The sequence below is a fragment of the Rattus norvegicus genome, chromosome 1, assembly GCF_036323735.1.
Source record: "Rattus norvegicus strain BN/NHsdMcwi chromosome 1, GRCr8, whole genome shotgun sequence".
Taxonomy (NCBI): domain Eukaryota; kingdom Metazoa; phylum Chordata; class Mammalia; order Rodentia; family Muridae; genus Rattus; species Rattus norvegicus.
Window position 1 is genome coordinate 148049521 of NC_086019.1, and position 25893 is coordinate 148075413.

Below are 25893 nucleotides of genomic sequence, written 5' to 3' on the forward strand. Positions count from 1 at the left end.
AATGACTGCTTCAACATCTGATTCAAAAGAAAAGCCTGTTAGTGAAGATGATTTTGATTCAAAGGTTTTTATTGGCACTCACATTCTAAACTAAAAATAATAATAAAGTCAAGTTTGATGCTCTGAGCACCTATTTCCTGTTCAAACAGCCCTTTTGTTCTGCTTCCCTGCTTAATTTTAATGTTCAGTTTGCATCAGAAAATAGAAACAATGACAAAGCCGAGTATACACAAAAGCATAAAGGAGCCAAAGTATAAAATATAAGATTATTAAAAGATTAGAACAAAAATCCTACCAACAAAACCTCCACAATTTTCTGTTTGCTTCACCTCAGATTAACTTCACTTGAAGCTGTACTCCAAAGCAACCAAACCTGAATACCAAGCTCCACCTCCCGCAATTCTAGTGGCCAGAGAGTCAAATCTCCTCCCTGTTAGTGAGGCTGATGACTGTGATTGGATACGACTAATATCCATTATTTTAAAGAACTTTTCCTCGCTAGCAGGTTAGGTTAAACACACTAAACCCCTGGCTAAGCTGGTTTCTTAAAGAAACAGGCTGTAATGTTTCAGTTTTCCCATCATAAGCAAGTTGCTTTCTTTTGTTTGGGTTAAAGTACAATGAAAATTCACAGAAGCAACTTTCATTTACTTGGGGATAAGCTGTGTTAGATACATGCTTTTAATATAAATGATGTGGCATTTTTACAGAGCCACGGATATAAAGTTATACTTTAAACAGATTTTTCCCTCTTAACAGACTTCACATTTTATCTGAAAAATCTTAAAGATCTACTCAAAAATCCATTACAAAATTCTGCTAAGAACAAACTGCGTGTTCTCTAAGACCTAGTTAGAGGACCATTAATTTAAGGGGGGAAAAAAAAAAGAAAAGAAAAGAAACAGCATTTAAAAAGCATACCCTAAATGCTAAACACTCACTTCTAAGCTAAACCCTAAATGCTAAAGACTCACTTCTAAGCTATCTGTCAAATTTGCTGACACAGTCTCAGGTATCACAGCACACTATAAAGTTCTCAGTGACCCAAAAGACTGCTATCTCTGGTTAAAACTGACTATTCAGGGCAAAAGGAAAGCTAAAGACAGGAGGCAATTTGTATAATGGCACTTTCAGGAACAAAGTTAATTTATTTCACAATGTTGAAGATCTAACCCAGAGCTTCAAATATACTAGATAAGCCCCCTGCCGTGATTCCCAGGTAGAAAGCTTAGGGAGGTTTACATAAACCCCTCTCCAGTGTTGGTCTGACTTTTTTTTTTGTTTGTTTGTTTGGAACAGAGTCCTTATTACATAGCTCAGACTGGTCCAGAAAGTCACTAGGTAGTCTTCTAAGCAGTAGGCTGCTTTAGACTTCCAAGAGTTGGGAAGGAAAGAAATTATTATTACCAAATGTAGATGAAATATGTGTTCCCTTTAAACTATCCAAGAAACTGTGCATAATGGTATTTTTACTAGACTCTTAAGAGACATACACGGGGCTGGGGATTTAGCTCAGTGGTAGAGCGCTTACCTAGGAAGCGCAAGGCCCTGGGTTCGGTCCCCAGCTCCGAAAAAAAGAACCACAAAAAAAAAAAAAAAAAAAGAGACATACACTACAGAGATTGACTTTTAAAGAAAAAAAGACCTGGTGTCACTTATACATAGCTACCTTTGTTGTATTTTATGGTTTAATTAGAATTGCTTATATTTTAGTAGCTTAGCCCAAACTTTATTCTGACATTTTAAGTATTACTTGATTCAATGACTACCATTTAAAACTTAGTAAAATACATTTTTCACGTCTACCAATACTTTAACTATAGCTGGTAAAAAAAAAAACCAAACATATATATATATAAAATATATACATATACTATATATATGTGGCATATTAGAGGGGATTCTTTGAATTTTTGTTTGTTTGTTTGTTTTGTTTTATGAGACAAAGTGAAGCTGGCCTAGAACTCCACCTCCTACCTCTATCTCCTGAGTTCTAGGATCGAAAGCAAGTGGCATCATGCCTGCTACAGCAGTGGGTCTTAAAATGTTTTCAATAAGCTTAAGTATTAAAATATTTTAAGTTTAAATTTGCAGTTTTCAAAGTTCAAAATCTTTCAACAATTTTTTCTTAGAGGAAAATTGTATGTTAGAACAGAAAGCCAACAAAATTGTTTTGAATACAAAAAGAAGTCTCTGTAACAAACTGAAAATTCACATAATTGCAACTAGACATGAATATGGAGCAATACCCCAGTGAAGCCCAAACGGCTGCATATTCTGTTATGCCCTTTACGTGGACAAACTGAAAGAGCCAATTCAGAGGCCTAGTCCCAAGATCCTTTGCAACAACTCATTGCTTTGAATGCCTAGCACTTCATGAGTCAAGTTCAGGTTTTCTTCCTAGCATGTGACACTCTTGCAAAACAACACTGGAAGAGAAGTACAGGCACAATCAGGAAAACGAACACATCTAATTTACAGTGCAGACTGAGGAAGACAGATCAAAACTTACAAGTTAGAGGGGAAAAAGTAAGAAACTGGCAAGCAGGATCAGATTGGTAAGACAGCTCCAGCAAGCAAAGGAGGCACCTGCCCCCAAGACTGCCCACCAGAGTCTGATCCCCATCTGATCCCCAGGATCTACATGGTGGAAGGAAAGAACTGGCTCTTACAAGTAGTACTCTGCCTCCATACGTGCAAAGTAAGATATACACACACATGCACAAAAAGACTAACTTTTTTATTTTTATTTATTCTTTTTACAATTGGGCAAGAATGGAATTAGTAGACAATTGTGAACATCAAACAAAGTACTGCTCTGGGACAATTTTCACTTCAAAGTGAACTACTTGTTAAAAAGACACTAATCATATGTTAGCACAGCACTAATACTAACACTAGTCTATTACCAAAACAACAGAGGGGAGATGTGAGCTAACTGTGTTGGTACATGCCTGTAATCCCAACACCAGAGAGACCGAGGCAAGAGGATAACCACATGTGTAAAGTCAGCCTTGACTACATACCAAGATTCTATCTCAAAACCACAAAAACAAAAAAGAAGAGAAATGTAGACTTGGTGACCAAGAAGAGAAAGAACATCAAAGTGATAATCATCATTTTAGGTACATGATTCCAATTAAGGTATTTTATGCTGTCTAAAAGCAGATGGTCTCAAAAACAAGTGCAAGGAAGCCATACTAAACTCGGAAACTATGTAGTCTACACTACATGACGACAATATTATATGGTTAGAACAAAGAGTCTGCATGACGCTCTTGAGAAACTTTGTGTGTGACCACGCCATTTTCTAAATATCAAGTAGTCAGAGAATATTACTGTATATTCTTTATAGGAGTCCAGACATCTTCCCAAACCTAACCAGCTCAAAACAAAAAACAACAAAAAAAGTAAACTAATAAGCCACCAATCAACAAAATAAACAACTTAGTGAGACCTGTTTTGATGAAAATAATCCTACACAGGGCTGGGGATGGGGTGGGGAAAGGCTAAAAGCACAGTTGGAAAGTACTTGCTCACTGTGCACAAAGCCCTGACATTGATTCCCAGAACCACAAGAATTTGATTTCCAGCACTATATATGAGGCATGCTGATAATCCTCCACTCAGAAGGTAGAAACAGGAAGATGAGAAGTTCATGGTTATCATTGGCTATTAATATACAGTGTTAGGCTTGCCCATACTACAAGAGACATCGATCGTTACAGAACAAAACAAAAGCAAGTAAACAGACAAAAAAACCTCAAATGCATTATATCCATTGTTGTTCTTGAAAAAGCACTCCCTGGACAGAACTGGTGATGTATAAAGTCAGGGAAAAGAAGACCACCCTTGACTTAAGTGTAACATGCTGGGATCTGTGAGAATAGAGCCTGAAATCAACTATCCAAGTGATAAGGAAAACGATTTTCAAAATATACTCCTCTGGTAGACACATATTACCTCCAGCAGTGAGGGATGTGCTTTAATTTGCAACTCTTGGTGTGGTTTATCTTCTTACTGGGGGTAGAGGAGAGCACAAAGTGTGTATGCTTAGAGGTTGGCCATGGCCCATTCAACCATAGACTGCACACAAAGGAAACATTAAGAAAATTAAGGCAAACTACTGATAGGAAAGAATAAACCAAGCTGATAGAAATGAACTCTTTAACAAGAGTCAGTAACTTGCTTTGTTTTAGGTCTGTAAAAGGATTAAACAAGGTCACCAATAAACACAAATTAAATGGGGATCGAAATAAGAAGACAAAATGTAAGGTAAAGGAAAAGCATTCATGTATTAGGATATACTATCCAAGTTAGAGGCAAACAATATTTAATAAACAGGAGCGTGCACAATTAATGTCCCATGGGTCTAGATGAAACTGCTAGATGGAGAAAAATAATTATTTTTTGTTTTCTTGTACCTACTTTGTTGCTTAGACCAGAAAAAATAAGTAAAAGATTAAAAGACAAATATCAATTATCAGATAGCTATAAAAAAGGACTATTTTTTTAATAATTAATTTCTGAAAAGTACTACGTCTGCTGCCACATATCTGTTTCTAGAGAGGATCCAAACTCAGTTTCCAGTACCCACAATTGGGGGGCTCACAAATGCCTTTAACTACAGCTCCAGAGGAGCTAACATCCACTTCCAGAGTCCATGCGTACCTGCACTCACACACTTACAACCCCCTCCCCACCTGCTGCACACATATGCACATAATTAGACAATAAGGTAAAGCTTAAAAAAAGAAAAGAAAAAGAAGAGTCCCTTGTCTGCCAACTTTCTGCCTCACTACTCTCTGAACATCATCCTGGGTACCACTCCCTGCTGAGGATGCCAAGGTCAACAGAATTAACACAGTCTTTACCTCTTTAGAAACTTGTGTCAAGAATGAGAACAAGTCCAAATAAAAGCAACGAGAGCATGCATTTTCAATGTTTTATGAGTCAAAGATTAAAATATAAAAACTGTAACTACATTTTTAAAATACATTATTAATCAGTGCATACTTTTCTGTTTCTTTGTTTGTAGATAAGTCTTTCTGGGTAGTACTGATTGTCCTGGCACTTACTGTGTAGACCAGGCTGGCCTTGTAAAGATCTGCCTGCCTGTGCCTTTGTGTGCTGGGGATTAAAATCATGTGCCATCACATAGTTTTTTAAACTTTCATTGTTTGAAAGCAAATGTCAATTTTGTATTTCAATTCTGACTTGCCACATTTTTTTTTTTTTTTTTTTTTTTTTTTTTTGCAGAGCTGGGAACCGAACCCAGGGCCTTGCGCTTCCTAGGCAAGCGCTCTACCACTGAGCTAAATCCCCAACCCAACTTGCCACATTTTAATAGCTGGGCATGGCTATTTTAATTAAAATAATGTGGCCATAAGTTCACATGCTTATAAAATTTTATTAATGCAGAAAACTCCCTATCTCTCCTATTCAAAGGCTACTGAGAATCTACAATGTGACCAATACAAATGAGGGACTACAGTTTAATATTATGTCATTTTAACTGCTTAAACAGCCAGAGGGGCTGGTAGTTAGACCAGCAAGCACAGCACTGGTGGAAGAAACAAACACTAGTGCCATGCTTGATTAATGGTCTCCAACTGCTAACTGAATTCAAAAGAAATTCCTACTCTGAATAAGCCACACAACCAACAGAAAAATTAAGGCCTATTTACTATAACAGGAAAGAGTTCTCAAGAAAATCACCATGAAGCAAAGATTGCATGGGTAGAGGTCTGAGTAGGAAAACAAAATAAAACAGACAACAACTAGACAGTTCATTTAGAAAAGTACCCAGGGCCAAAATAACATCCTTGATTAATGGAGTTCTCCAAAAGAACCGAGCTTGCCCACTCACCCCTCAACCAACAGACTCCTGACAATCTAAATTTTCCCTCAAGTGCTAAGTCAAGCCAAATACTGTATCTGTTACACTAGCCATTCCTCTACTTGGGGATTCCTGAAACTCCTTCTCAGACTCAGACTAGAACCACAGGACAGGCTTTAGGGCAGAGCTGCAGGATCAAGGTGGTTACCAAAAAAATAAAAATAAATAAAAATAAATAAATAAATAAATAAATAAATAAAATAAATAGAGTTTGTCATCAGTTTTAAAATGTTTGCAAGGTACAATGACAGTGCTCAAGAGGATGAGGCAGGAGGATTGTAAATTTGAGTCCAACCCGGGTTCCACGGCAGGGAGCAGGTCTTAAAGGGAGAATTTTTAAAAAGTTTCATCATATTGGTGAAACTAAGCAACTACCAAAGCCAGGTTAGTACCAATGATCAACTTTTACCCAATTAGTACCTATCATTTCTTTCTTTCTAAATACTTTAAAATCTAAGATGTCCTTTGTGTTGCTTTAATTCCTGCCATTCTTATACTTACAAACTCCAGGAAAGCAAGGGACACATCCTGGTCATAGCAGTACTTTTGACACTTAACACAGAGTCTGGTGTGTATCAGGTGCTCGAGTGTGGAAAGGGAGAAAGTGCAGGTACAGGAACTTTCTAAACACAGGACTCGGTATAAGTCCAGGGAAAGACTTTGACCACGGAGTCAGACCCAGAGTCTGACACTCAACAACCAAGTTTTTGGAGGGAGAGGTAGTATTAGAACAAAACCAGTAGTACTGAATAAACAAAACAAAATCAAGTATATATTCATTTTAACATGTAAATAAAGGTGTTTTATTATGTCTGGAGGTCAGAAGACAATTCTTTAGTGTTAGTTCTTTCCTTCTATTTTTACATGGAAACTGATGATGAATTCAGGTCACCACTTTCTTTTTTTTTTTTTTTTTCCGGAGCTGGGGACCGAACCCAGGGCCTTGCGCTTCCTAGGTAAGCGCTCTACCACTGAGCTAAATCCCCAGCCCCAGGTCACCACTTTCTGTGGCCTGACCCCACAGTCATATTTTTGATAGAATTGTAATAACTAGTTAAACTAGTTGTTTCAATATACATTTATGTAAAAAACGTATCTCAGGGCAACAGAAATATGGATGAAAAAAGGGAAACTTTAAAAAGGTATTAGAGAGATAACTGAGACGTGAAGAGCCAATACTGCTCTTACAGAAGATCTGAGTTCAGTTTCTGGCATACACGCCCATACTGGGCAGCTCATAACCATCGGTAACTCCAGCTCCATGGGAAGGCAATGCCTTTGGCCTCCAATGACATCTGCACAGTCATGCACATCCCCCTCCCCCCAGATAAAAAAATGTAATAAAAATAAATACTAAATACTTGAAAAGAATGGAAAGTTATCTGGGAACAAGAGTACTTTAATATAAAAGTAGAGTAAAGCCATAAAAATGTAAGGGTTGCACTGGCAAGATGGCTCAGTGAAAAAGTGTTTGCTATATTAGCCTAAAAGCCTGCCTGAGTTTGATTTCTCAAATCCACAGAATCATATTCTGAACTCCATAAATGTTTTATACCATCCATGTATGTATGCACCGACCACCCACAACATAAACAATAATAATTTCTTTTAATATAAGTACTGGGCTGGAGAGATGGATCGTTGGCTAGGAATGTTTACTGCTCTTTCAGAGGACTTGATTTTGGATCCCAACAGCCACATTACACAGCTTACAACTTGACTATAACTCTAGCTTCAAGGGGTTCAATACTCATTTCTGGACTCCTAAGGAACTAGTGTTCACTGCATGTATACATGTGTACACACACACACACACACACACACACACACACACACACACACATACTTTTCAAACAAAATAAATTCCTAAAAGCTAAGTATTAACCAAGATATTTAAAAAAAAAATCAATGAAGGAAATGGGTTAGGAGAAAAGAGAAAGGAGGAAGGCCTTTAAGCAAATACAAGGGAAATGAAGAGCCAGGAAAAATATTTGCAATACAGAGCAAAGGACTGCTATCCTAGACAGATAAAAGGCACAATAAAAAAGATCTTACAAGTATAAACACTGAATCATGGCCAATCTGAGCTAGGGTACACTGCAGGTAGATGGTACACGCCAGCTCCAAAAGTGTAAAATATCCCATAAATAATCTCTCTCGTTCATCACATACGGAAAGCACTGCGCCACAGGTCAAATGAAAATACATTCTACTGCCTTTCTCTTGACCTGTGGCAACGGAACATTTTAAATTAACATGGCTCTGATTTGCATTCATTTCTATTGGTACAACCAGTGCAGGTTATATAAACCACAGTAAAACTCTGAATTTTATCTCATGGGTCGAAAAGTCACTGAAGGACTTTGAGCCTAGAACTACCATAATCTATAAACACATTCAGAACTGGCAAGATGGCTTAAGAGGGTAAAAGTTATTGCTGTGCAAGCCTGAGACCTGAGTTTAATCCCAAGAACCAAGAACCCATGTAAAGATGGAAAGGGAGAAACTACAAAGTGGTCCTGACCTCTACACACACACACACACACACACACACACACACACACACACACACACACACACACAGAGAGAGAGAGAGAGAGAGAGAGAGAGAGAGGAGAGAATTTAAAAAAATCAATTAATTAAATACATTTAAACATCTTCTAGACACTGGAGGAGTCAGAGCAGACTATAGGGAGCAAAACCTGAAGGAAGGGTAACAATTAGATGACTACTATTGTCATCTTCTATAAAACAAAGAGGTTGAGACATTACATTTGGAGTAAGTTTCAAAAGTGGAACCAACCTATCTACATTTAGAACTCTTAGAACACCTAGACTCACATTATCCTGCCTCAGTCTCTGGAGTAGCTAGGACTACAGTGGCATACACACAAACACACACAAAACAACACGTACACTTTGATAAAAATTTTTAAGAAAAAATTTGCAAGGCTTATAAAGATTTTAAAATGGTCATATGCTTTGATTCAGCATTTGTACCAAGACTGAGTCCTAAAGAAACATGCAATAGCTTAGGAGGTACAAAATACACAGAAGACCACAGGTATGCTTGACAAAATGTTAATTAACAATGCTTATCTGTGGGAGTACTTGTGTTCCTATTCATCTTCTGTGGGGGAAATCCCCAAACTCTTTGCCACTGCCATTATAATAAAATACAAAACCAAGTTTTAAAAGCAGAATCAATTACCATAGAAAAACAAAAAAGTGTCTGCAAGCAACAAACATCAAAAATGTCCCCTCAGCCAGATGTGATAGCACGTGTCTTTAATCTTATCACTGGAGGCAGTGATGGGGAATCTCTATGAGTTCCAGGCCAGTCTGGTCTAGAGAGAGTTCTAGGCTTTATAGTGAGACCCTATCTAAAAAATAAAAAAAAGCTCCTCTTTCATGCCTTCAACAAGCAAATTATTCAAAGCAAACACACACACACACACACACACACACACACACACACACACACACCACCACCACCATCATCATCATCACCACCATCACCACCACCACCACCACCACCATCATCATCATCATCTTTGGGAAATAAAGGAAATACTGCTCTGTAAATTGTCTGGAGCAAACCATGGGACATTCTCAAACCTAAAAAAATACTTCAATATGTGGTTGACAAGTTCTGAAATGCTTACTACGCTCATATAGCCTTCTCAAAAGTGGCAGAGAGACATGTGGGTCCCAATGTTTCCCTTAAAGGATCTGCCCTCTGGCAGACTCCCTCCAACAAAGACTGTGCCAACTAGGCAGAGAAAGCTTACTACGAGTTTCTTTTGCAAAAGTGTTTTAAGGCAAAGAAGAGTCCTCAATAATCTGCCAAAGGCTGCAGGGAGGGGAGGAGTGGTGAACAGAAAGGGTACTTTACAAAACATCTATCCAGTGTTTTCTCACACTTGCTGGTTTTGCTCTGAAAAGAACCAAATAGTGCCAGCCTTTCCACAACTGGTTTGAAGGGATTCAGTGTAGAGAGAGATTAACAGTAATCTTAGTTCCTCACGCAAACACAGCAACTAGGAACCAGTAACAAGAACAATGAGTCTTACTGATTAAAGGAAGCAAAATTGTAACGTTTTCATTTCTATTTTACTACTGATTGCCTACAACTTTCTCCCAGAATCCACAGTATTTACTTTTAGATAGACAACCTGTGCAACAACAGCTGCAAGAAGACAAGCTCCCAGAGTACACTTGCTAGACCCAAAACAACACTATCAAAACAGCAGAGGTTAAGAGAGGAACACAGAAATAAAAAAAACAAAAAAAACAAAAAAAAACAAAAAAATTTAAAAAAAAACAACACTGAAATGTATGAACCACAACCATATACTGTCTGTCCAAAGTTCAAAGTAAAAGGAACCTAGAATGACACTGTTTGAAGAGATTAGTGTGTGACAAAACTAAATTTTAAAAGGTCAGAGAACGATCAAATCCACCAAGTCTAGAATGTTTATTTACCTCAGTAAGAAATGGTAAACTGGGTTAGGCCAGATAAGAAACTCACGAGCACATACAAGTTTGGGTAATGTTATTGTTCTGGCCTTGGAGTGAGGAGTCTGAAATTTTCTTTATGTTTTCTCTTCTTATAGTACATTGTGTTGTTTACTCTCCCGGAACCAACCATTTCTTTGAAAACTTTGTGATATAACTCACATTTAATAAACTGTACCGATTTAAGATCCAGTGAGTTTTGACATTATCACAGGAAAGTATGGCTGCAGAATAATAGAGCAATCGAGCCCAAAATTTTCCTACCTGTGCCTATTACTCCTCTTACATGTTTTTTAAATGTTAAAAAAGAGAAGGAAAATTAAGACAACCTCTTTCCTCCATTTAAATGTTCACGGTTTACAAAAAAAAAAAAAAATTGCCCCCGCAGGCCTGGAGATAATACATAAAACAGCAATTGCCATAAAATACTTCATAAATAATCTCAAAAGCCTACGTAGCGTTTTAATTAGGAAAAGAATAATTTCGAATATAGTTTGAAAGTGGCGTTTAATTTCGTTTGTTCAGAGCCACTAAGTGCTGACTACCAAGCTAATTAGCATGCACGGCTTGGAGGTGACCCCAAGGCCCCAGTTCCCACAACCGCCTGACAACTCTGGATGATGATAGCAAATCACTGAGCTTTGATAGAGTTAAATTGACTTCAGATGCCACATTCAGTGGAGCTTGTTTACGCATCAAACAGTGAGGAAACTTGAAAACGCTCTCGGAGGAGCAGAGAGCTTGGAATCCCGGAGACTCCCATCTGAACCTTCCCTAGCCTCAGCCTACAAAAGGGACGTGGGGGACGCAGCTCGGCGTGCGGCAGCCGCTCCGGACTGGCCCCAGGCGCGCCCACCCAGACCCCGAGCTCGGCGCGCGCCCGGGGAACCCGGGACCGCGCCCCACCGGGACCGCGCCCTCCGCTCGCCGCCGCGAGGCCACCTGCTGCGCCGCCCGCCGCTTCCGGCTCCCAGGCCGCCCGGAGGCTGCGCCCACCGCTGCCCGCGCTCCTCACCTGGCGGCGGCCCTCTCCGCCGGACGCGCTGCCGCCGCCGCCTCTCGCCGCCGCTGAGTGAGGACAGGTGAGGCCGCCGAACCCCCACTCGCTCCCGGCCCGCCGCCGCCGGCCCTCCGTCCGCTGTTTATTAAACTTTTCTGTTTGGCTGCTCGGCCTGTGACGCGGCCTCAAGGGAGCGCCCGCGATTGGCTCTCAACGCGCGCTGACGCGGCAGTCCCAGCCCGCTGCCTAATTATGACCGGCCCGGGCGGGGCCACGGGCCGGAGGCGGTGTGGGGGCGGGGCCGGAGCTCGGAGAGTGCTATTATTGGTCAAGGCATCGGGGGGGCGTGGCACAGAGGCGCTGCTCTTCTCTCGGCCACGCCCCTGCCCTCGGAGGTCTGTGGGCTGCGTTAGCTTTCTGTTGTCGCCTCAGGCACTGGAGGGTCCGGTGCAGACTTGAGGAGATCTGATGACGTAGCTCGGAGCTCTGCAGCCTCCCAGGAAGAGACAGCCCTTGTCTAGAGCTGGTGTTCCACCTGCGTTATTATGAGAGACCATATAGATTGAGCTTCTATTGCCCAGGCCCTAGGAGACCTGGTGGGCCAGTGCAAAGTGCAAGGTCTGAACTCTACCCTGTCCTGAGCCACGATTTACAGTGAGTGAGACATGAGACGTGTGTGTGCTCGCTTTTGTAATGCATACCTACACTCCTGGGCTTGCGAAGCCCCCTAAACCTTCTCGCGGAAGTGTAGATTCTAGTCCAGCAGCCCTGCACAGGTCGCGCGGGGGAAGTGGGAGGGCAGGCAAGCGTGGTGTGAAGAGCAGCTCTCTTGAGATTTCCCCAGCTGAAACGGGAGTGCCAACAGTCCTGTCTTTATTTGAAATTATGTTATTTTGCTAGTCGTGGGGTTGTGTATTAATTTTGGCGTTTTAAAATGTTTTTCTTAGTTACTGTGCCCCACTACCTATTTGCCTGAAATTCCTGCCCTATTTTTACAGTAATAGGGGCTCATGGTCGCAGGACTGGAATAAAGCTGAGCACGTGTGGTTTGGGCTGCTTTGTATAGTCCTGTAGAATAAGGAGGAGACAGTTGGAATAGAGGACCTGATGGAGGTCAGGTAGAATTCTTTGAGAAACAGGTGGCGTTTGAGAATTTCGGATGACTTCATGGAAAACTAAAGTATGTGTTCCTAAAGAGGGCTTGAGAGGAAAACACAGTGCTCTTGTGAGGTGACAGACACGTTTCTGGGGCAGGATATTCTAAAATAAGTCACCAAAGTGAAGCCTGGTCAGCCATCGTGGCCCAGGCCTTTATACTTCCAACATGGGGAGGCAAAGACAAACATACCTCTGTGAGTTCGAGGTCAACCTGGTGTTTATAGCAAGTTCTAGATGGGCCAGGGCTACTTAGTGAAACCCAATGCCAAATAAATATAAATTTAAGCCTGCTGTGTGAAATCAGAGCAGAACAGAAGGGCCCTTAACCAGGGCCTAAGGGTGTTCTTGAGACACATTCAAGTTCCATTCAAACTTTATATTTAGGGCTGGAGCAATGGTTCAGTGGTTAAGAGTACCTACTGGTCTTGCAGTGGTCCTAGGTTGGGTTCCCAGCCTCATGGTGGCTCACAACTGTCAAAACACTCATACACTTGAAAATAAATTTTTAAAGCCAGGTATGGAGACTCATGCCTTTAATCCCAGCACTAGGGAGGCAGAAGCAGGGGGATCTCAGTGAGATCGAGGCCCATCTGATCTACATAGTGAGTTCCCAGACAAACAAGGCTATGTACAAAACCAAAAACCAATGTGTACACACACACATACACACACACACACACACACACACACACACACACACACACACACACAGAGTTACACTTAAAAACAGTGGGCTAAAACATCAAGAGGATTTTGCCTAAGAAGATGATCTTTAATGGTGGAGACAAGGCTGTAAAATAGACTGGGGACTGTTTTGGTTTCAATTATGGCAGGCCTAAAAGGTCAAAGTGAATAGTTACTTTGGTTAGTAAGAAATGAAATCTTCTTAGAACTATGAAGGGAAGGGAAGGAAAGTGTATTAGTCAGGGTTCTCTAGAGTCACAGAACTTATGGGTAGTCTCTATATAGTAAGGGAATTTGTTGATGACTTACAGTCTGTAGTCCAACTCCCTAACAGCAGTCAGCAACAGCTGTGAATGGAAGCCCAAGGATCTAGCAGTCACTCAGTCCCACAAGGCAAGCAGGTGAAGAAGAGAGAGTCTTCTTTCTTCCAATGTCTTTATGTAGTCTACAGCAGAAGGTGTGGCCCAGATTAAAGATGTGTACCACCACACCTGGATCTGGGACTTAATGTCATCTGGGACAGAAAGGATGGTTGGATCCTAATAGCTGAAAGATATTGCAAGTGTCAGGAGTCATTTTGCAGCCTGGAATTCTTTTAGGGTTCACTACTTCCTGGCCATTGAGTAGGAAAATTATATGAGAAAAATGTAGTATTTTGTCTGGGATTTAAATTGTTGCTCAGGCACTTTTTGACTTCCTACATTGAGCTAGTTCTAATCTTTCTAGGTCCTCAGTTTTCTGAAGGAAGCAACGATTTCCCACCTCTATAGAGTTAATTCTAATGGAGGACATGCAAATAAACCTAATAGCAAACATCTGTATGCTGTGAATTATAAGGTGATACGTGACCTAGATGGAGAAGGGAACTATAAACAGAGGCTTGAGGGCTGTTGGACCAAGCACAGTAGTCAGGATAGGCCTCATGGGGAAGAGGAAGTTTAAATAAAATTATAAGTGGTGAGTGTATCCTGGTGAAGATTCTGGTGTGAGAGATTGATAAGCACCATTCTCAAGTCAGAAACACAGAAAAGGCTTATGTTATGGATCCTGTGATCTCGGAAGTTGAGGAAGTTGTGAATTAGGTGGACCCGTGAGGTAGTATAAATACTGTGGCTCGTACTGTAGGTTAAGTGAACCAGCACAGGGTTTTAAACAGAAAAGTAACATGGAACACCATAGATTTTAAAACATAATTCTATGTCGAATGTTGTCTCAAGAACACCAGTGTTAGCAGCAGAACCTCTCTATGGAAGGTTCTGTCTGACTCCATGTAAGAGATAATGGTGACTTGCACCTGGGAGGCAACAAGGATGGCCACAGGAAGGGACCAAATTCGGGATACATTTAATGGTAGAGCCAGCTGTGTTTTCTGACAGGATGGTACATTTTCACTCTACATGGAATGTAAAGGGAAAGAGAAATGAATCAGGTGAAATTGAGTTTTGGCTTGTGCAACTGAGAGGCAGATAGAAGAAGACAGAGCTTTTGTGTTTTGCAGACATTACATTGGGCATTGCCACACATCCAAGTAAAATGGTTGCATGTCTGACACTAGGGTTCACAGCAGAGTCAGAGAGATTTCTAAGTCATTAGAATATAGAAGTTAAGCCACGGGAGTGATATGGAAAAATGACTGTGGAGAAAAGCAAGGGATGAGCCCTAGGCTCAGATTTGAGAGTTCACAGACAAGAGCAGAAAGAAGGCAAACACAAAAGAGAAAACAAAAGCATGATGGGACGAGTGATTTAAAAACCAAGTAATAGCAAGAGTAATAGCAATTCTAAATACAGATGGCCTGGCTGTTAGTCTTAGCAACATGGAAACTGTCTTAGGGGATACAGTTTAGTGTAAACAGAACCGGATTGGGGTGGTAATAAAACCTTGTTAGGTCTGGGGGGGTGGAAATGTAATATAATAATATATGCAAAAGACCTTCCTTAATTGGCAAGGATGTGAGAAAAACATTTTTAATTATTAAAACTACATATATGCATTTATGGTGTGTGGAGATCAGAAGGCAACTTGCTGGAATTGGTTCTCTCCTTCCTTCATGTAGGTGCTGAAATTCACTGGCTTGGCAGCAAGGGTCTTTCCCTGATGAGCCATTGCTGTCTTTGAGCACATTTTAAAGAATCTGTTCCTTTTAAATCTTATGTGTGTCTTTCTTCATTCCAGATCTTGCCAAGTTAGTCATTGAACTGACCCTGGCATCTAACATAGTTGTTAATCATGTAGATTTGTTATGAATTTTCAGAACCTATCTTTATGTGACCATTCCAAATCCATCCCAAGAGACTGAGAAGTGACAGACTCGGGAACCACTGCCCCTTGTTGGCAGGATTAAAAGTGACCATTACATGTGGCTTTCTTACAACTTGTCATGGGTGCTGAGATCCAGAAATAAGAAAAGCCCAGCCCTATATGATTTGCATATGGAAGAGGAGACTGAGGTGGCTATCAGTACACATTTACCACATCCTGACATTCTAGTAGACAATATACCTGTGCATAGATCAAGGCACAGACCATAGCAGCCTCTTTGTGTTACCTCTTCCTGTTCATCCTCTTTCCAGGTCCAGACCAGAGTGCTCAGGATGTTCTCATCACAGCTGCTCCATTATCCACGTTTCAGTTTTTCCTCCACTACCTGTTGTCCCTAACAACTTTACCTAATAGAGAATATTATTGTTAGAAACTCGTCCTTTTTCATTTTAATTTTCACTATTTTATTGAGATTTAATATAATCTACTAGCTTAGAAGATATGACCCAATACTTTTTGTTACATTTGTAATTGTACAAATATTACCACAGTCAATTCTGAAACATTCTATCACACATATACTCATAGCACCAGAAAAAGAAATTGTATGCCTTTTAGGACTCACTCCCCATTATCATCTGGATATACAGTATTCCTCATAGGCTCATAGACTGAGGACTAGGTACCCAGCTCCCCAGCTGGCAACCTCCTTTCGGGAGGTTCTGGAATATTTAGGGGAAGGAACCCAGCCAGAAGAGGTAGAAGAGGTGGGAGGTCCTTGAGGGTGCCCTACCCTCTACCCCCCTTCATGTCTTTCTCTGATTTGTGCCCACACTGAGGATGAAGCTGCTCCACATGTTCCCACCACCATGTCATTTGGTTCCAGTTCACAGGAACTGGACTCTTTGAAACTATGAGTCAAATTAAAGTCTTTGTTCTTGAGCGCTTTATGTCATGTATTTTGGCCATAGCAATGAACAGCAATATAATCCTTCTTTCCAAATATTTCCCACACTCCAGCCTTACTCAACTACTAACCTACTTTCTGTCCTCACACGTTTGCTTTTCTGGGTATTTCAGAAACAAAGACGCGTAACATGATATGTGGCTGCTTTCACTCAGGATGGTGTTTGCAAGGTCCATTCATGCTTTGCATAAGTGCTGAATGTCCTTTTTAATGCTGAGCAATATCTCATTGTATTGATGTGCCACGCTTTATTTACCCACTAGTCAGCATACATTTGAGTTGCTTCTTTCCATTTGGAATCAAAATAAATAGTGCCACTTCGAGTATTTCTATTTAAGTTTTACTGGGATCATTTATGCACTTCTCTCTCCCCATGAGACAGTAGCCCTGGGTATCCCTGGCTGTCCTGAAACTTGCTCTGTAAAACCAGCTTCCCCTCAAACTCAAAGATCCACCTGCCTCCAGACTGTTGGGATTAAAAGTGTATGCCTCCAACTGCCTGACTATGCCTTTCTCTTGAGTGTAGGAGTCAAAATCATGGGTCATATGCTAAGATTTTTTCTTTTTATTAAAGCTAGATTTTCTTTCTCAAATACGATATAATAAGTACAGTTTCCCCTTCCTAGCTACTCCTACTTACTAACTCCCCTTGCATCCAGATCCATCCCTATCTGTATCTCATTAGAAAACAAACAGGCTTCTAAGGGGTAATAAGATAAAGTACTTAATAAAAAGGTAAATACTAACAAATTGGAATTGGACAAAACAAACAAACAGAAAGAAAAGAGCCCGCGTAAAGGCACAAGAATCAGAGACCCACTCATTGGCACACTCTGAGGGAATCCCATAAGCACAGTAAACTGGAAGCCCATATGTATATATGCAGTGCTGACCTATGCAGGGGCTGAGAATGCTGCTCAGTGAGCTCAAAGGGGCTTAGTGCTGATTTAGAGGACCTTGTTTTCTTGGTATTCTCCATCCCTGCTGGCTCTTAGAGTCTTTCTCCCTCCTCTTCCACACAGATCCCTGAGCTCTGAAGGGAGGGATTTGGAGAGACATTGGCATCCCATGTTGACTGAGTATTTCAAGTTCTTTCATTCCCTACACAATGTCTGTATTTGTCCGCAGGAGGAAACTTCTCTGAGCAAGGCATTGATCTGTGGATATAACAGAATGTCATTAGGAGTTATTTTATTGTTACTTTTTTCTGTCTTTTGTTTATTTGTTTGAATGGCAGTATTTGTTTTTTCTAGGTCTGTGGACTAGGTCTAGGCACAAGTCCATAGTCATATAAGCAGTGTCCGTTATGGATTCTATCTTGTGGAGTGGGACTTTAGACAAATAAAGTATTGGTTAGTTATTGTAGTGGTTTGAATAAAAGTGGCCCCCCATAGACTTATATTTGAGTGCTTGGTCACCTGGGAGTGGCACTGTTAGAAGGTGTGGCCTTGTTGGAGAAAGTATATCATTCATTGTAGGGTGGGCTTTGGGGTTTCAAATGCTCAAGCCAAGCCTAGTTTCTCTTTCTTTTCCTGATGACTGCCAATCCAGATGTAGAACTCTCAGCTCTTACTCTAGCTTGCACCATGTCTGCTTGTTTGCCACCTTGCTTCCTCCCATGATGGTAATGGACTAAAGCTCTGAACCTGTTAGCCAGCCTCAATTAAATATTTTCTTTTATAAGAACTGTCACCATGGTCTTGATGTTTTGCATAGCAATAGTGTGTGTGTGTGTGTGTGTGTGTGTGTGTGTGTGTGTGGTGTATATATGTATATATATGTGTGTGTATATGTATATATGTATATGAGACTTGTACTGTTCTAGGTTTCCATATATCCCTCAATGTTACTTAATTTTACTTTCCTGTATTCCTCCCTTGTCCCACTTCTCCCTCCCCTCTTGATCCTTACATTCCAGCCCCCCTTTCCATACCTAGTCCATCTTCCTTTGTTCATGAGATCCATTTCCCCTACCTAACTTCTTTGGTTCAATGCATTGTGGCTTGATTATCTTTAACTTAACAGCTAATATCTACATATAAGTGAATAAATGTCATTATTTGCTCACTTGGGATGATTTTTTTCTGCTTTCATCCATTTACATGCAGATTTTATGTTGTCTTTTTTTTGTAATAGCTGAGTAATACTAAATTGTGCGAAAGTACCACATTTTCTTTATCATTCATGTGTTGAGGGATATTGAGATTGTTTCAATTTTCTGGTTAATAAGAATAGAAAAGCAGTGAATATAGATAATAAATTATCTCTATAGTGGGATATAGAGTCCCTTGGGTATATATGTAAGAGTGGTATCCTTGAATCTTGAGGTAGATTATTTTCACTTCTTTTAGGAAAGTCCACAGGTTCCCAGCAGGTTCTTGCCAGCATTAGCTGTCATTTGTTTTATTAAACTTTCCTATTCTGGCAGGTGTCATATGGAATCTCAAAGAAGTTTTGATTTGTATTTCCATAATGACTAAGGAAGTTGGACATTTCTTTAAGTGTTTCTCAGCCATTTGGGTTTCCTCTTTTGAGAATTCTCTGTTAAGATCTGTACTCCAGGATTTATTGAATTATTTTCTTGATATCTAGTTTCTTGAGTTGTTTATACTTTTTGGATATTAACACTCCATCAGATGTGTATTGATAAAAAAAAATCATTCCCCATTCTCAAGGGGACTGCCTTGTCTGATTGATGGTATCCTTTGCCTTACAGAAGCTTCTCAGCCTCCTGAAGTCCCATTCATTAACTGTTGGTCTTAGTGCCTGTGCTAATGGTTTTCTGTTCAGAAAGTCTTCTCCTGTGCCAGTGAGTTAAGGTTATTCCCCACTTTCTCTTCTGTTAGGTTCAGGTTGGTTTAATGTTGAGGTCTTTGATCCCTTTGGATTGAGTTTTGTTCAGGGTGGTAAGTATGGAGCTCTTTGGATTCTTCAACATGTAGCCATCCAGTTTGACCACCAATGGTTGAAGCTGCTTTTTCCCCATTGTCTATTTCTGACTTCTTTAACAAAAAAACCGGGTGTTCATAAGCATATGGATTTATGTCTGTGTCTTCAATCTCATTGTACTGATCAATGTTTCTGTTCTTGTGCTGATACACTGCTGTTTTATTACTATTGAAATCAGAGATACTGTTGTCCTTACGTTTCTTAGTTGTTCAGGATTGCTTTTACCTATCCTGTGTTTCTTGTGTTTGAAGCTGAAAATTGTCCTTTAAAGATGTGCGAAGAATTGCGCTGAAATTTTGATTGGGATTACATTGAATCTGTAGATTGCGTTTGGTAGGATGTCTATTTGCACTATACATACATACATACATATGTACATACGTACATACATGCATAATTTGGTTTTTCAAGACAGTGTTTCTCTGTGTAGCCTTGATTGTCCTGGAACTTGCTCTGTAGACTAGGACATTTAACTATATTAATACTCCTGATCCATGAACATGAGAAATCTTTCTGTCTTCTGAAATGTTCTTCATCATCTTAAAGTTTTCATCATACTTGATTTTCATTTCACTTGATCATTTTCACTTGATTAGTTAGAGTTACCCCAACATATTTCATATTATTTGAGTCTATTGTGAAAGGTGTTGGTTCCCTGATTTCTTTCTTAGTCTGTCATTTGTTTATAGGAAGACTACTGGTTCTTTGAGGTAATTTTCTGTGCTGCCACTTTGCTTACAGTATTTCTTTGCTGTAGGAGTTCTTTAATGGAATTTTTAGGCTCACTTAGGTATATACATCATGGCACCTGCAAGTAAAGATGGTTAATTTCTTTCTTTCTAATTTATATCCCTTTGATCCCCCTCAGTCATCTTATTGCTATAGCTAAGACTTCAGGTGCTATATTAGACAGGTGTGGAGTGGACAGACTTGTCTTATTCCTGATATAAGTGGAATTGTTTTGAGTTTCTTTCCATTTAAGTTGATGGTGGCTATGGTTGTGCTGTAATTTATGCCTTTAGTATTTGAGGGATGTCCCTCATATCCCTAATCTCTCCAGGACTTTTATCATGAAGCTGTGTTGGATTTTGTCAAAGACCTTTTCTGCATATAATGAAATGCTCCTGTGATTTTTGTCTGTCAGTTTGTTTATAGGGTAGATTACATTTATCAACTTGCATATCTTCAACCATCCCAGCATCTCTAGGATGACGCTTACTTCACCATGGGATGATCTTTTTGATGTGTTCTTGGGTTCAGTTTGCAATATTTTATTGAGAATTTTTTATCTATATTCATAAGGGAAATTGGTCTGTAATTCTCTTTCTTTTTTGATCTATTTTAAGTTTCATTCATAAAATGAATTTGGTAATAATGTTCCTCCTCTTTCCATTTTGCAGTATAATTTGAGAAGTATTGCTGTTAACTCTTCTTTGAAAGTCTAATAGAATTCTGGACAAAAATCACCTGGCCTAGGAATTTCCTTTGCTTGGGAGGCTTTCCGTTATTACTGCATTTTCACCAGGGGTTATGGATTTGTTTTACCTGATATATTTATAGATTTCCTTACCTGATCTTGATTTAACTTCAGTTAGTGGAATATATCTAGAAATTTATCTATTTCTTTTAGATTTCTCAATTGGGTGGAGTGCAGGTTTTCAACGTATGTCATATGATTCTCTGGATTTCCTCCGTGTATTGTCATGTACCACTTTTCATTTCTGGTTTTGTTAATTTGGATATTCTCTCTCTGCCTTGTAGTTAATTTAGATAAGGGTTTGTCAATCTTGCTGAATTTCTTAAACAACCAACTCTTCATTTCCTTGATTTTTTTGTGTTGTTTTGTTGTTTCTATTTTATTGATTTCTGCCCCGAGTTTGATTATTTCTGGCCATCTCCTTTTGAGTGTGATTTTATTTTTCTTTTTGTTCTAGAGATTTCAGGTGTGCTGTTAAATTACTAGTATGAGCTCTCTCCAGGGTTTTGGTTTGTCTGTTTGTTTTTATGTAGGCACTTAGTGCTATGGGATTGCTTTATTTGTTTATTTATTTATTTATTTATTTATTTACATCCCAAATGCTGCCCTCTCCTGATCCCCCCCCACACACACAAGAACTTGATCTTTATAGTGTCCCATTAGTTTGGGTGTGCTGTGTAGTTAACTATCTGTTTTTCTGGCCAGAATTGCCTGAAGTTTCCCAGGGAATGCCCACTGGAGTTGGGGGCTTGGATAAAGCAATGAATCAAGGAAAGAATGTTTGGAGGGAAAGAGCCACTGGACATGGGGGCTGGTGGTACAGCAAGGATTCTGCTGCAGCAGTGGGGATGAGACTGGGGGATTAGATTAAGAGACACTGAGGGAGAGGTAAAGATCTGCATTTAGCCTACCTGCTTTTGTTTTTTAATAAGTTTGTTTTTAATCATTTAAGAACTACCAGGATGATTTCCATAAGGACCAAACTGTTGTAAATCGGGCACATTCTGCCAGCCTGCCTTTCAGTAACTCATTGGACTTATGTCATTACCCACCACCACCAGATGTGGCCCATTGCCACTGTCTCTAGGAGTTGTGAAGCAACATGTGTGCTCAGTAAGAGGTCCTTACCACCCCAGATCACTCTCTGTTTTGCTCATTCTCTCACTCTTCCTGTCTCCCTGTCTGTCTCTCTGTCTCTCAGGTCCCCATCTGAGATGATCTTTTGAACTCCCCCCCCCCCCAACAAACTTGGTCTCTTAGCAGCACACTCTGGCCTCCATCCACCAAGGACACTGACTTAGTTTGGGTTTTACTGCTGTAAACAGACACATGACCAAGGGAACTCTTATAGAGGACAACATTTAATTGGGGATGACTTAAAGGTTTGGAGTTTCAGTCCATTGTCATCATAGCAGGAAGCACTGCAGCATCCAGGCAGGCATGGTGCTGGAGGAGCTGAGAGTTCTACATCTTCATCCAAAGGAAGCCAGGAACAGACTGTCCTTAGGCGGGTAAGAGAAGGGTCTCAAAGCCCATCCCCACAGTGACTCACTTCCTCCAGCAAGGCCATACCTCTTAATAGTGCCACTCCCTGGGCCAAGCATATTCCAGCCACTATTCTGGTTGCCATGAAGTGATATCATATTATTGTAGCTTTGCTTAGCCTTTCTCTAGTGAGTAATGATGCTCAGTATCTTTTCACATCTTTATGGATTATTGTTAACCCCTTCAGAGAAATGTCTTTTCAGATTGTGCTCCTTTTTAAGTTAGATCGTGTCAGGCTGTTTTGTTTTGAGACAAGGCATCTTGTATCCCTAGCTGTCCTTGTAGCCAGGGATGATCTTGTACTTCTGATCCTGATACTGGGATCATAAGGCTGGCTATTAATACCCAATGTATATGATGCTGGTGGTCAAACCTAGGGTTCTGTACATGCTAGTTAAGCACTTTACCAGTTGGAGTTATATCCCTAGGTCTTCAAGGTTATGGTTATCATTGTGTAAGGGTCCAAGAGTCACTAAAAGAAGAACCCAGACTCAGTATCAAAGACAAAGTGTTTATTCTGCAGAAGCAGCCAGCATGTGGGGTGTCAACCATCCAAGCAAGATGGCAACTGTGAGGGAAGCTCACAGGCCCCTTTTAAAGCCAGTTAGGGGCTTTCCAGTTGTTGTGGGTCACCTTCATCAGGATAGGTTGAGCTTATGGTATGAGATAATTATGTATTCTTGATTGGCTCAAACCTCAAGGAAGAGAGGATTACCTTATAGGGACTCTTTTTTTTTTTTTATCTGTTTTAATCCCCTGGCCAAATGTTGAGCAGTTGCTGATTGGCTATGGTTTTTCTGAGAAGTCTAGGCTGTTCTTCTGAGAAATTTTCCTTTCTAGAAAAAAAAAAAAAAACCTAACATGGCTGCCTGTTCTAAAATGGAGCAAGTTAGGTCCTTTCGTTCCCCACTTGAGTAAGGGTCCATCTCAAATCTTTGAGTGGAGTGTATGGGCTAGTATTGGGACCTTAGGATCATGAATTGAACAATGGGAACTTGTTTCATAACAAATCTTATTAGGGCATTAATAATGCAGGACCCATATGTCAGAGTAAGTATGCATAGGACCAGGGGTCTGACTAAAGTGGAAACAAGCGTCATGAGCCATGGAGACCAGTTGAAGAAGGACTTACACCAGTTCTAGGCCTGTTGTCTGTTGTCTTTCTTTCTATCTTGTAGCCTTTTACCAACCAAAGGTATTGATTCTCTTATGAGCCCTGAGTGATTGGTGTAGAAGCAGTGTCAGACATAACGCACTTTGCTCTAAGAATAGGAGGTCCAGTCCTCCCTGATTTTGTGGGACCACCTCAGCTAAGGAAATTAAAGAGCTTCTGGGTGGGATATAAAGTTTTCCAATTCAGACAAGTCAGCATCTATGGCAGAAGCACAAGACAGACGCAGATTCAAGAGGCAGGGAGATGAACCCCTCTTTTGGAAACCAGGAGTTCAGTCATGTTCAAGGGCACTTCTTGTGTAAATGGGGCTGGACAGGGAGGAGTGTGCCCCGAGCGTAGTTTCAGCCTGTGCTGTCCTTTAGAAAAGCTTTTTCCTGGCCTACCTTGCAATTTCACTTCCATAAATGCTTTCTGTCACAGGTCTCAAACTCTCTGATCTCAAAATCCCCTTACATTCCTAAACATTAAGAGCTGAAAACCAACAACCCCACTTTATGTATATGGATATCTATCAATTCGATTTCAAATATTAATTAATTGAAAAGTAAAGATAGCCTATTTACACGTTCACATAAGGAACATTCTTAAATGAAAAATAACTATGGCTTTCTAGACTATGGTGATAGGAAGAATGCCATTGTGTTGGAGCATCTCTTCTTCTTTTCCATATTCTGTCTAACACAAGACAGCTTGGCTTTTATATTATTAATTGATTAAGTAATTTTCAGCTGCCATCTCTATCTGCTGCCTGGGCTGGTCTGGATTTCCTGGGCTCTAGTGACCATCGTGCTTCTCTCCAGCCAGCAATTTCTGGTATCCTTCTCTTATGGTGTCACATACCACGTAGCCTCTGATAATCACCACTGAATAGCTGGAGATGAAAAGAGCAAAAAATGACTTGACATTATAATGAAAATAACTGTGAACTTTAAAAAAATAGACTTCTCTGTAGTCCAAGAGATGGCTTCACCATTAAGAGCCCTTGTTGCTCTCGCAGAGGACCCTGGTATTATCCTCACCATCTACATGGTGGCTCACAACTGTCCATAACTGCAGGTCCCGGGGATCTGATGCTCTGCTATGACCTATGATGGTATCAGGCATTCATGTGGTGCACAGTCATACATGGGAGCAAAATACACACGTAGAATAAATTATAAAAAGAAAATACTATAGATTTCGGCCTCGGTTAACCTTTAACAGCCAATTTTCATGCCTCTACCTCCCATGTGTTGCAATTAAGCATGAGTCACCTCATTCAGCTAACTTTGATCTTTCAAAGACACCTCTCCCCCATAACCCCTAGTATTTGTGGCTCACACTTTGAGGGCCACTAGTTTAAATTGCCACCATGTTGACATACTGCTTTGAAACAGTTGAGCAATATATTTAAATAAGGTGCTCATACCTACCCTTTGCCACTCATCATTCTCTAAATGTTGCTCTTTTTTTTTTTTTTTTTTTTTATTAACTTGAGTATTTCTTATATACATTTCGAGTGTTATTCCCTTTCCCGGTTTCCGGGCAAACATCCTCCTCCCCCCTCCCCTTCCTTATGGGTGTTCCCCTCCCAACCCTCCCCCCATTGCCGCCCTCCCCCCATAGACTAGTTCACTGGGGGTTCAGTCTTAGCAGGACCCAGGGCTTCCCCTTCCACTGGTGCTCTTACTAGGATATTCATTGCTACCTATGGGGTCAGAGTCCAGGGTCAGTCCATGTATAGTCTTTAGGTAGTGGCTTAGTCCCTGGAAGCTCTGGTTGCTTGGCATTGTTGTACTTTTGGGGTCTCGAGCCCCTTCAAGCTCTTCCAGTTCTTTCTCTGATTCCTTCAATAGGGGACCTATTCTCAGTTCAGTGGTTTGCTGCTGGCATTCGCCTCTATATTTGCTGTATTCTGGCTGTGTCTCTCAGGAGCGATCTACATCCGGCTCCTGTCGGTCTGCACTTCTTTGCTTCATCCATCTTGTCTAATTGGGTGGCTGTATATGTATGGGCCACATGTGGGGCAGGCTCTGAATGGGTGTTCCTTCAGTCTCTGTTTTAATCTTTGCCTCTCCCTTCCCTGCCAAGGGTATTCTTTTTCCTCATTTAAAGAAGGAGTGAAGCATTCACATTTTGATCATCCATCTTGAGTTTCGTTTGTTCTAGGGATCTAGGGTAATTCAAGCATTTGGGCTAATAGCCACTTATCAATGAGTGCATACCATGTATGTCTTTCTGTTATTGGGTTAGCTCACTCAGGATGATATTTTCCAGTTCC

The 25893-nt window shown here is 40.5% G+C and overlaps 1 protein-coding gene and 1 long non-coding RNA gene across 23 annotated transcripts in view; one reads left to right on the top strand and one right to left on the bottom strand.

The window, feature by feature from the left end:
• The window catches only part of Zfand6 (zinc finger AN1-type containing 6), a 71123-nt gene extending 59422 nt beyond the window's left edge, over nucleotides 1–11701 (bottom strand). For 8 of the 22 annotated variants that reach the window (XM_063284856.1, XM_063284824.1, XM_063284840.1 and 5 more), the window contains exon 1: nucleotides 11433–11593. The gene's annotated coding sequence lies outside the window, so the exon portion shown is untranslated. Of the gene's footprint in view, nucleotides 1–295; nucleotides 897–11432 lie in introns of those variants that run through there. The other 14 variants (XM_006229506.5, XM_006229508.5, XM_006229500.5 and 11 more) reach the window with 6 other exon arrangements.
• Nucleotides 11702–11830: 129 nt separating this feature from the next.
• On the top strand, nucleotides 11831–24013 carry LOC134485145 (uncharacterized). Its single transcript, XR_010063095.1, has 2 exons — nucleotides 11831–12071; nucleotides 15833–24013. It is a non-coding gene; the product is annotated as an uncharacterized LOC134485145 (long non-coding RNA).
• Nucleotides 24014–25893: the final 1880 nt, after the last annotated feature.